Source organism: Desmodus rotundus, chromosome 13 (genome assembly GCF_022682495.2).
Source record: "Desmodus rotundus isolate HL8 chromosome 13, HLdesRot8A.1, whole genome shotgun sequence".
Lineage (NCBI taxonomy): Eukaryota > Metazoa > Chordata > Mammalia > Chiroptera > Phyllostomidae > Desmodus > Desmodus rotundus.
The window spans coordinates 56,217,378-56,228,913 of record NC_071399.1 but is presented as its reverse complement, the minus strand read 5'-3'; the positions used below and the strand labels follow the sequence as shown (position 1 = coordinate 56,228,913).

Genomic DNA, 11,536 nt, shown 5'->3' with positions numbered 1-11,536 from the left:
TTTTAGGTAACTCTCTCCTTTTGTCTTGCTGCTTTTAAGATTCTCTCCTTATCTTTCATCTTGGGTAATGTAATTATGGTATGCCTTGGTGTTTTAATTTTAATAGGATACAAAATCTGTGTTCCAATGTAGTCTCATTTCCCTGTGTGCCTTTGTTCTCTGACTGACATACAAATTACATTCATGATAAGCCCACCAAAACAATTTTATAATTATTCCTTTATGTGCATCTCTTTTAAATCAGATGGAAGACATAAATAGTTACAAATATTTTTTCTTTTATATTATTTTTATTTTTAAATCACTTTTTGTTGTTATTTTATTACAGTTTTCCCAATCCCCCCCCCCTTTGCCCTCCTCCACCCATTCTATCCCTGGCTCCCAAAGTCAATTCCCACACTGTTGTCCATGTCCATGGGTCATTCATACATGTTCTTTGTCTGGTCCCTTCCCCTTCTTTCCACCATTATCCCTCTCCCCCCATCTTTCTGGTCACTGTCAGTCTGTTCCCTGTTTCTATGCCTGTGATTCTATTTTGTTCTTTAGTTTATTTTGTTCATTAGATTCTTCTTATAAGTGAGATCCTCTGGTATTTGCTTTTCACCAGTTGGCTTATTTCACTTAGCATAATATTCTTCAGTGCCATCCATACTGTTGCAAAAGGTAAGAGTTCTTTCTTTCTGCTGCATAATATTTCATTGTGTAAATGTACCACAGATTTTTTTTAACCCATTCATTTACTAATGGGTACTTAGGATGTTTCTAGCACTTGGCTACTATAATTAGCACCACCGTGAACAAAGGGGTACATAAGTTCTTTTAAATTGGTGATTCAGGATTCTTAGGTAAATTTTTGACAGCAGATTCACTGGGTCATATATGAGAAACCTACAGTCAACATTATACTCAAGCAGCAAAGACCAAAAGCTTGCCCCTTAAGATCAGGAACAAGACAAGGGTGTCTGCTTTCACCACACTTATTCAGCATAGTACTGGAAGTTCTAGGCACAGTGATCAGACAAGTAAAAGAAATAACAGGCATCCGAATTGGAAAGGAGGAAAGAAAACTGTCATTATTCACAAGATAGTGCCCATAGAAAACCCTATAGTCTTCATGAAAAAAACTACTGGACCTAATAAGTAAATTTAGCATGATAGTGAGATACAAAGTCAACATGCAGAAATCAATAGCATTTTTGTAAATCAGCAATGAAATGTTAGAAAGAAAAACTAAGAATTCATTTATTCTGTCAGTTCAAATCTGTTTCTCAACTTCAGAATATCTATTTTTTAATCTGTGTGTAAGTATTCTCTATGTGGCATCACACTGCTTTCTACTTAATTGTTTATACAAGGCTTACTTTAACTTTTGAATACATTTATAGTAGTGGATTTAAAATCTCTATCTAGCAAGTTCAACATTTGAGGGTTTTTTCAGTTTTAATTTTTGTTAAATATATTCCTTTTCCTGTATTTGGGCCATGGTTTTCTATTTCTTCAAAGTTCTCATAACTTTTTTTTTTATTGAAAACTGCACATTTTAAATGAACAATTCTGGAAGTCATATTTAAACCTATTCCTCAGTTGTTTTTCCTATTTGTTTTATTATTTGTTTGTTTATTGTCTTTCCTTGACTAATTCTGTAAAGTGTATTTGAGGATAGACACTGAAGTCCCTGTTCAATTAGCATTATTTGTCCACTAATGGTTGGCCAGTGCTTCTATTAAATTCCTGGTGCCAGTAAGTCTCCCACTATTGGCTGAGGGGTTCTTTGTGTGTATTGGGGGATGCCTTCCATATTCAGGGAAACAGTTTACAACTCTGCCTCAGCTATAACTTTCTGCTTGTACAAATCCTTACGATCGGTCAGAAGTGAGCATCCTCAGATCTCTGCTGAGAACGAACACAACCCTGCACATGTGCATGGCCTTATACAGGGTTTGGAAAAAGTAGTTTCACAGTTATAAGTACACAAAGCATATAGTATATTCTTTTAATTTTTTAATTATTGTATTATTTTCTATATGAACAAATGTAAACCTACTTTTGCTTCACCAGGTATCTCTTTGGATTATGTTGGGGATTTTCTTTTTTATTATTTTTTCTTTCATTGATTTCAGAGATAGAGGAAGCTGCATCCTGCACATGCCCAGACCAGGGACTGAACCTGCAACTCAGGCATGTGTTTTGACTGGGAATCAAACTTGTAACCTTTTGGTCTGCAGGATGATGCCCAACCAACTAAGCCACACCATCCAGGGCTTGTGTTGAAGATTTTCAAAGCCTTAAATGAGTATCTCATTCCCAATCTATCCTTGTCATGATTTTGACCAGCTTACGTTTGTTCCAAATGGTAATGTTATCTGAAACAGTGCAATGTTAAACACCTTCCACTGATTATACTTTGACAAATGCCCTGGGAATAGGGTTTTACTCATATAGTGACCTTTGAGTCAGGTCAAAGAAAGAATGAGACTTTTCTCAGGAGCTGTCATATAGATCAAATAGTGATAAATTTCAAGGGATTTGGTTGTGGGGAAAGGCAAAAACATTCTGACCCAGCTAGGGTATGGTACGCTAAGCTGTTTGTTTTAATAAATACCATGCTTTCTAGACTGTGTGTTTTAGAGGCTGACAAAGAGCCTAGAGAGAGTGGGGGATATAAATAGGGCAAACAAAAATGTCATTGAGCTTAATTTCTTTTTTCAGATTTACCTGCTTTTTTAGAACTGGTAAAAAATTAGTTTAGAACTGCTTTTTTAGGACTATTCAAGAATTGTTGCAATCTTTTGGTTTTATGATCAAGTTTTGAAAAAGTTAAAATTGACAGTTTTTGCCAATATTGTTATTGCTTTTATGGAGATACAGACATTCACAGGTTTTGTTATCACCATTCTTGAAGTGTTTCATGCCATATTTTAACTTTAATTTTTAAATTCAACCTTAAGATTTTTTGCTATATCACGTGGGAACAATGCCAATGAGATAGATTAGGGAAACTGGAAGAATACACATGGAGGCAAAATTAAATGTGTTTGAGAAAGTATTTTTTTCTATGGAAATGACATGAACATTTGAGTCAAAATGTCTTTGGTTTAAATTCCAGTTAACTTCAAGACTTAGAAATTTTCTTTATCATTGATGCACATAAGTTATCTCATGTGTAAAAGGGTTAATGACATCTTTCAAAAGTTTGTTGTAAACCTTAAATTATATATATTGGAATTGTAATAAGTTTAACTTCTGTATTAGAATTTTCAAATACAAGTAATTAAATTAATACTAAGAGATAATAGAACAAGCTTTCATTAAAACTGTTAAAATAAAAATTGTTTTCTACATCTAGGTTACATGTTGCCCAGAAGTAGGAAAGTTTGACTACTATCAGCAAACTGTAACAGCAATTGGAAAAGCCAAGGATTAAAGGTTTAATTTATTGATAATCTGGTTTCTTTCAGCTAAATATTTTCATGTATAAAATATTTATTTAATGATATTAATATCAAAACATAGAGTTCACTTATTGTTAATTAACACACAAAGCACCTTCAGGATTTTGTAAAGTTTTATAAACACAGAGACAGAACACTGACTTATCCTGGTATTTCCAATCTGAGCTTTTCTGAATCTACTTATGGATTCTTTGATATTAATGTGACTTGTCTAGAAGCAGAACTTCAAAGAGAAACCAATGTCATTAGGAAAAAAAATATTTTTTCTTTTTCTCCCATCTTATGATCAAGTAAACTTTTGATCTCAACTCTGAATAGAAAAAAAAAATGTGTGTTTAAACTTTTTTTTCTCTTTAAAGAAAGACTGAAGGAAGACTTCAAAGAACCTGTCATACAAGGCATCATAACTTGAGTTGAAGGTGTGATTTCTACAGCCCTCAGTTCAGCCATCAGTGATACATAGAAGGTGAGGCAAAAATAGGTTTATAGTTGTAAATATGCAAAACAGTTTATTCTTTTATTGTTATTTATTAATTATTGTACAATTTTTCATACACATAATTGTAAACCTACTTTTGTCTCATTCTGTGTATACCTATCACCAAATGGATACTGGACTGCCTTAGATCTAATGATATCTTAAAAATAAAAGTAGATTTGCAAAGACAGGATACAGAGTGTATAATTTAAACCACCCAGTGCCACTACACAAACTACCAATACTGGTTTAAATTGTGTTTCTTCTATGAAACACAACATCCGTGTCATGTTTGTCCTTGCTTTCTTCCTTCTACAGAAAAAGAAAATCAAGTCTAGAAAAACTACTGTTAACATTGCAACTTGAACAATCAGGAAATTTGTTTAATACATTTGCTTGTTAATTATCAACACCAGGAATAAAGGGATAGGACAGAAGAGATAGAGAGGAAAACACACATGAAATTACCGAGCAACCAGATTTGTGTATGTAGGTATTTTTGGAAAAAAGCTAAAGAAGTAGACAGGTCTGAATTATGTAAAAAATTTTATTTGAGAATTTCTCACTAGCCTATTAGATTCAGAACGCTAACCTTCTCCCAGTTTAACTTTCAATTTTTATTCACTTTTTCCTTTTTAAGAAGAAATTTGATCTCACCAAATATCAGCTCCCTAAGCATACAGAGATGCCTCATCCTATTCCAACCATCTGTTGCCTAAACCACAGCAATAGCCATTATTCAAAATGCACCCAAATGTTCCAAATATGTATTTCAATGTTTTTCAAATTTAAAAATGTTAAAAGAAGAAAAAAATATATTCTTGAAAGCCTGCCTGCATTCTCTTTACCGAAAGTTATTCCATGCAGCTAATAATTATCTGTAGCAATTCAAACTTTTAATTTCCAACATCCAGTTTCTTCTCTCATTCATTCAACTTCTATGGAAGTCTATAAAGGAGGCCCTTATATTATAATAAATAAATCCTAATAAATGAGTGACAGGAACACTCATTGTCTATCTCTGCAATAGACATCCTAGAATCACTAAATACTATCCCTTCCATTTCTTCTCTTCGTCATGGTTTAACACACATCTGTGTGATTTCATTTTCAGCTCCAAAATCATCAGCAACATTAGCAGAATTTTTGACACACAATAGTGAAAGTTTGGAACTTTCCCACAGATATGTAGTAAGCAATCTAAAGACAATAACTGAACAGTGAGAGAGTAAAGAGATATCATTTATGTGAATTAAAATGGAAAATATAGCTATGAAAAAGACGGCAAGATCCCAGTAGGCTGAATTGAAAGAACATATTTAGTCAAAGTGATTTGTAACTTAAGTATTAAAAGAAAGGGAAGGTTAGAGTAATTAATAACAATAAGTATATTTTAGGCTGGGAAGTCTTAGAACCTGTGCATTATGATAGGTAGAGTCATTTTTTAGAACTCTGACCAAGGCAAGGCTTGGATTTTGTTATAAGCATATATCAAAGCTTGGTTCAAAATTCTCCCTGCTTCTATGAAGGGGGGAGAATTTGGAATTCTTGATTTTTCTTCTTGATTTTCCTTATTAACTTAAAATATGTACATTTCAAGATGCCTTCTTTCTTTTTTTATTCTTCAGCACAATTTTCCAATTTCACTTTTAAATTTCTTCACACTTTAAAGATTTTACTTGTTCTTAAAGAATTCCTCTTTAAGAGACTTCCAGGATTTAAGCACATAGTATTAAAAATACATTAGAATCCAAGCAACAAAATTAATATTTTTACAATGAAGGCTCTAAGTAAAACGAACAGAAATGATACAATATATAGACATAAGATGTTACTGTACAAAAACGTACTAAAAACACACTCAAGCTAATTTTATATTTTTCAGCATTGTTCTGAACGACTTTGCAGTTCACAGGTAATTGGAACACAGATGACCATGTCCCTCTATTCAACTTCAAGCAGTAGGAGATACAAAATATTACACTGAAATTCACATTGATCCATGTTAGTTTTCTCATTTTTATCTATTTTGGCACATTTACAGTTGCCATTTGTCATAAGTCCTGGCTTAGGCATGTTGATATAGAGAAATTTAGCCCCTCTGATTTCCCAGACTATTCTACTTAAAGTGACATCCTTGTCCCACTTCTTTCAGTGTCAACACATAATTCATTTCTTCATAAACTTTGTGGTTTTCTGAAATCATCTTATTTCTTTCTTTCTTTACATGAAGGCCAGAACTTCTTCTGATTTTCCACTCATTCCCTTATATCTAGCAAAGTACCTGGTTTCAAGTAATTTTTAAATGAACATACTTAAAATTAATTAATAATGAATGAGTGAATGTATGAATAAAGGAATAGTCACTGAGGTAACCTATGGAACATAATTAAAACAAATTGAGATTATATTACATTAAGAGGTAATAGCTAGTTTAACTTTTAACATAATTTCATACAAAATGTTGACTTGTGGCTTAATAACATTTGCCAAATCACAACATTCCAACAAATAAGTCTTCCTTTCCCCTTCCATACCATAGTCTCTGCACCCACGTTCAATTTACTACATTTTCTTCCAGCCATATACTTTGTTACCTGTTTTGTTTTACATTACTTCTGTTTATACTACCATCACTCATTAATTCATCTCTGCTCTTGACGATTCGTAGCTACAGAATATAAAACAATAATCATGTAAATTCATTCATTTTAAAAGTATGCTATTGTCCTTATCTTTCGCTTCGGTTTTGCAGAGTATGATTAATCAATGCCAGTTTCTCTAGAAATATATTTTGTGTCATACTATTATGGCCCAAAACTGTACACAGGAAAAAAGAGAAAAACATAGATTTTAAAAAAGGGAATTAGTGAAAAATATGGTACAAAGATGAAATCCCTTTGGTCCTATATCTCATTCACATTTTTTTTTTCTTCTTACATTAAGATTTTCTTCCTCTGTCCTTATATTCTCTTCTATATTAATTTACCTTCTCTGTATTTATATGAGTTTTCCCTTCTGGCCTGTTAATAGGATGCTCACTCATGCTACAGACTTGTATCTTATTAGCCTGAAAGAATCAATTTCATTTCCCTAAGGACCTATTTTGCTCCTAGGTAGCAACATAGTCTCCTGGAAGATGTGTGATTAAAAATAAATAACAAAACAAAAACTTTGCTTTTTATGAAATCATATTTTTCTCCAATAGTGTAAATTACATAATTAAAAACCATAACTTTCAAGCCATGAAAATATAGTAATCTATATTTCCCATTAAACTTTGTTTAACCTTGGATTCAAGGAACTCTAGCTTTGAAACAACGGCAGATCACAAGGTCTGCTATTTCCACCTGGCTGTAGGGTTTGGAAACTTGAACATTATGTCCTCTCAGCATGTTCCTCCCCTACATACAATACAGAGAAAATAATGAAAACAAGATCAAGTTTGCAGATATCACCAATTAAAAAGATAAATAAATAAAATTATTCTTCATTTACAATCCTTTCAGAAGGGAATCATGGTGAAGTAGAGCAATTAAAGAGCTTGTTGATATTTATGTTGAACAATATATAGGATAGGATTCAGAAGAAGTTTAAGCAAATATCAACCTTCCTATGACATATGAATCAGTGACTCCCAATCAATGTTTTGGTGTTAAAATACTAAATTTCTGTGATATGAAATACAAAATAAATTTATTCTAGAATTCAAAGGGGGATTTTGCAGGTCATAAGATCAGGGCACCATATGAAATTTTATGAAAATAAACCAGAACACATGATTATTTTAATTCTAATATGTTGGCTTGTTAGGCCCAGAATTTAGTTGAAATTGCAGAAACAATTATAAAGGACTGGTGAGTAGCTGATATAAGAGTTATGGAATGTCAAAGAGGAGTAGACAGAGCTAAGATTAAATTCCAACACTGTGCTCTAGGTTCTTTACTTGTGAGAGTCATATAAGGTAACATAGCTATAGCATTTATCACAGTGTTTGAAAATAGTTAATGATCAATAAGTAGTAGATTATAATTTATTTTTATTTTTAAAAAAGAAAAGAGAAAAGGGTTATAGCACATCATGGCAGTTACCAACTTCCTAATGGGTCTGAGGAAAGATGCCAGACAACCCACCCCATCAGGTAGCTGGGGAGGGCGTGTTTCTGATCTGGGCACTAACCGGGGGCACTGAGTGCCCTCATCAGTGAATAAGACCAGCAAATCCTCTCTGAGAACTGTAGCACACCAGGACAACAGCCGTTAGGATGTGACTAGTCTCGGGCTAATTTTTTAATTTTTTAAACAAAGTTTTTATAAGTTCCTATATCATGGAATCATGCCCCAGTATTTTTCCAGATGCTCAGGCTACATTAGTAAACAACAACAACAAACATGGTGTCTTAGAACTTATATTCTGGTAAGATCAAAGAGATAAAAATATTTAAACAGATAGATGGATAGACAGATAGATATGTGTGTGAGTTTGTGTGTACATGTGTGTATGCTATATTAGGTGACCAGTGTTACAGCAAGGATGTCTTGCAATTTTAAATTGTAATAAGAAAATTTATCATTGGGGATTTGACATTTCAGCAAAGAACCATGTGGCTATGTAGGGAAAATAGTTTAGGCCCTGAAATGAGAGCATGTTTTGAACAACAAAGTATGAGAGTTTCAGGCTGGATGTGTGAAGGAGAGAGTAATGGCAAAGAGGTTGTCAAAAATGAGATTAGTCCACAGAGAAATTTGTAAAATTTCGTAAAGGACAACGTAAAGACTTCACTTTGATGAGCTGCAAAGCCATTGTAAAGATTTAATCAGAACAGTAATATAATAGCATGTAATAAAAAAAAACCCCACTTTGGATTGAGTTTTTGTTTTTAAAATAGTTTCTGGAGGAAAGAGAGAAAGAAGTGAGATTAGAACACTAATTGAAACAATGGAAGTGAATATGATGATGACTTGGAGCAGGAATGTTGCAATGGAGGTGGTAAGATGCAGTAGATTCTGGGTATAGTTTGAAAACCAAGACGACAGGATTGCTGATGTGGGCATGAGAATAACAGAATGTACATGTGGGAAAGAGAGGGGAGTCAAGACTGACACTAGTATATGAACTGAGCAACTGGAAGAATGGAAACTATTGTGGTTGGGGCAAGTTTGAGAAAGTAATGCCTGGAGTTCAGTACTGGACATTTCTTGTTTTATATCTAGGTGGAGGTATTGAGTTTATAACTGGATACGTGGATTTAGATTTTGAGGGAAGTCAGGATGGGATATTTAGATATATGGAGAGTATTTAATTTCAAGAGCCTGGATGGGATCTTCAAGTTAGAGTACACATGGAAAAGAAAAGAGATATCAGGGTGAAAAACAATAAAAAAAGAGATTATCAAGGTGCAGCGACTGGGAACTCCAACATTGAGAAGTCAAGGCTGTGAATGTATTCCATGAAAGAGCCTGGCATTTTCAGCAGAGCAGTGAGGGGCAAAGCCTCAGTGAAACAGCTTCAAGAAAAGAGAAAGAAAATGAATTACAACTGGCGCATATGCAAAACTCTTTCAAGGAAAGTTTATGTAAAAGGCAGTAGTTATAACAAGATGTAGTTCAAGAGAAGGTTTTGTTTTGTTTGTTTTCTAAAGAGGAAATGTGCCCTGGTCAGGTAGTTCTGTTGAAACATCATCCCCATATGCCAAGATTGAGGGTTCCATCCCCGGTCAGGGCCTATACAAGAATCACCCAATGAATGCATTAAGTGTGAAAACAAATCAATGTCTCTCTCTCTCTCTCTCTCTCTCTCTCTCTCTCTCTCTCTCTCTCTCACTGTCTCTCTGTCTCTGTGTTTCTTTTTCTTCCCCTTTCTCTCTAAAATTAATAAATAAAAAAGAGGAAATGTATAGCATTATTAAAAGGCAAAAGATTTGTATGATCTGAAGAGAAACCAGAGTATTATAGCATTATTATATGCTAAGGAGAATGATTGAAAGTAGGGGAGGGAAATGATAATGAAGAGAGGGAAAAATTGATGGAATTATAACCTTGTGAGAGAGCTGATCATTTTATGGTCAAGTAAAGGGGGCTGCTTTTTAAAAAAGAGTACAGACTCTTCATCCATGACAATAGACTGGAATAGGGGATGCATGGTTTTTACCTGGGGTGAGGAAATGCCATTTGTGATTGCTTCATTTCCCAGAAGGGAAATCATCAGTTGAAGTGATGATGGGGCAAAAGCAGCTGGAGTAAGGAGTGAGGATGAGATGGAAACGAACAGGCCTGGGGAAACATGGAAGGCTTCTTTGGCAGCACTAAGGGCTCACTTGTTGCTAATAGTCAGGGAATTACAATTAAGCCAGTAAACAGAACTGAGATTTTCTTCCACAACAGTTGACTTCAGGAATAGGCAGAGAATTGGCTCTAACAATTGATAAGTACAAAATAAAGCATGGCTGTGACAAGGGAATTGATACTGCAAAACACAGATTAAAATTTTCAGCTGTGGAATTGAAGCTAGTTAAATGGGAAATTAGTACATGAGGGAGATGAAGGGTATTGAAAAAGGAAAGGTTTTGATGAGCTCAAAAATATTGGATTGGCAAAAAGTTTGTATGGATTTTTAACATAAAATAATATACACATTTTTCATTTTCACCAATAACTTAATTGATTTGTATATTTTGAGTATGTCGGCTATCTCCTGCTGTTGACTTCTAGTAGACAGAGGCCAGGGGTGCTGCTAAACATCTTCCAATGCATAAGGCAGCCCCACAGCCAAAAAATATTTGGTCAAAATGTCAATAGTACCAAAAAACTTCACTAGCCACTTTTGACATGTTCAGTCAGTCACAGCACCTTCTCTACAGACTACACAAATATTTTTTTTGTATTTCCATTGTGTTTTCACCCTTCTTAAAATAATAAAGCATAATACACTGAAAAGGTTGCATACTTTCTTCCATCTTCAATATTAAAATTGCTGCACAAAAATTAACCAATTTTGATACTTTTTTAAATGCATGTTGATATGATAACTGCCACAATACAAACTAACAATTTTTTTTCTAATGAAGTTAAAGACAACTAAGCACTACTAAAACCATCTTAAGGAAACAAACAAACAAACAAACTTTGTGACCAGCCCAATAGTAAATTTGGAACCCTGTAGGAGTAAACTGGCACAGACAAAAGTATAAAAAAGTCAGTCATAAAATTGAATTTACAAAATAGTTAGAAAAAAAGATGTCTAGTTACTTAGAAATCACATTATTTTTAAAAAGCGTCTATGTGTTTTTTAAAACACCAAAAATTATGGCAGAAAGTATTCAGTAAAACTATAATAGGTAATAACCTAAAATCTACAGAAATTGAAGGAAAGTAGGCTGGATTAGAAAATTACTGCAAAAGAAGTGATTAAATCCATATTAGGATACCATTTTATAACCATCTAAATAGCTATAATTTAAAAAGAAGGACAATAGCACTTGTTAATGTGAAGGAATGGAACTTTCACGCATTGTTATGGGAATGGAAAATGATACAGCCACTCTGAAAATAGTTTGGCAGTTTCTTAAAATATTAAACAAATTTACCATATTATCAAGCAATTCTAC

At 33.6% G+C, this 11,536-nt stretch overlaps 1 non-coding gene across 1 annotated transcript; it reads right to left on the bottom strand.

The window, feature by feature from the left end:
- Window positions 1–8,084: 8,084 nt before the first annotated feature.
- LOC112314085 (small nucleolar RNA SNORA3/SNORA45 family) lies at window positions 8,085–8,211 on the bottom strand. Its single transcript, XR_002975762.1, has one exon. It is a non-coding gene; the product is annotated as a small nucleolar RNA SNORA3/SNORA45 family (small nucleolar RNA).
- Window positions 8,212–11,536: the final 3,325 nt, after the last annotated feature.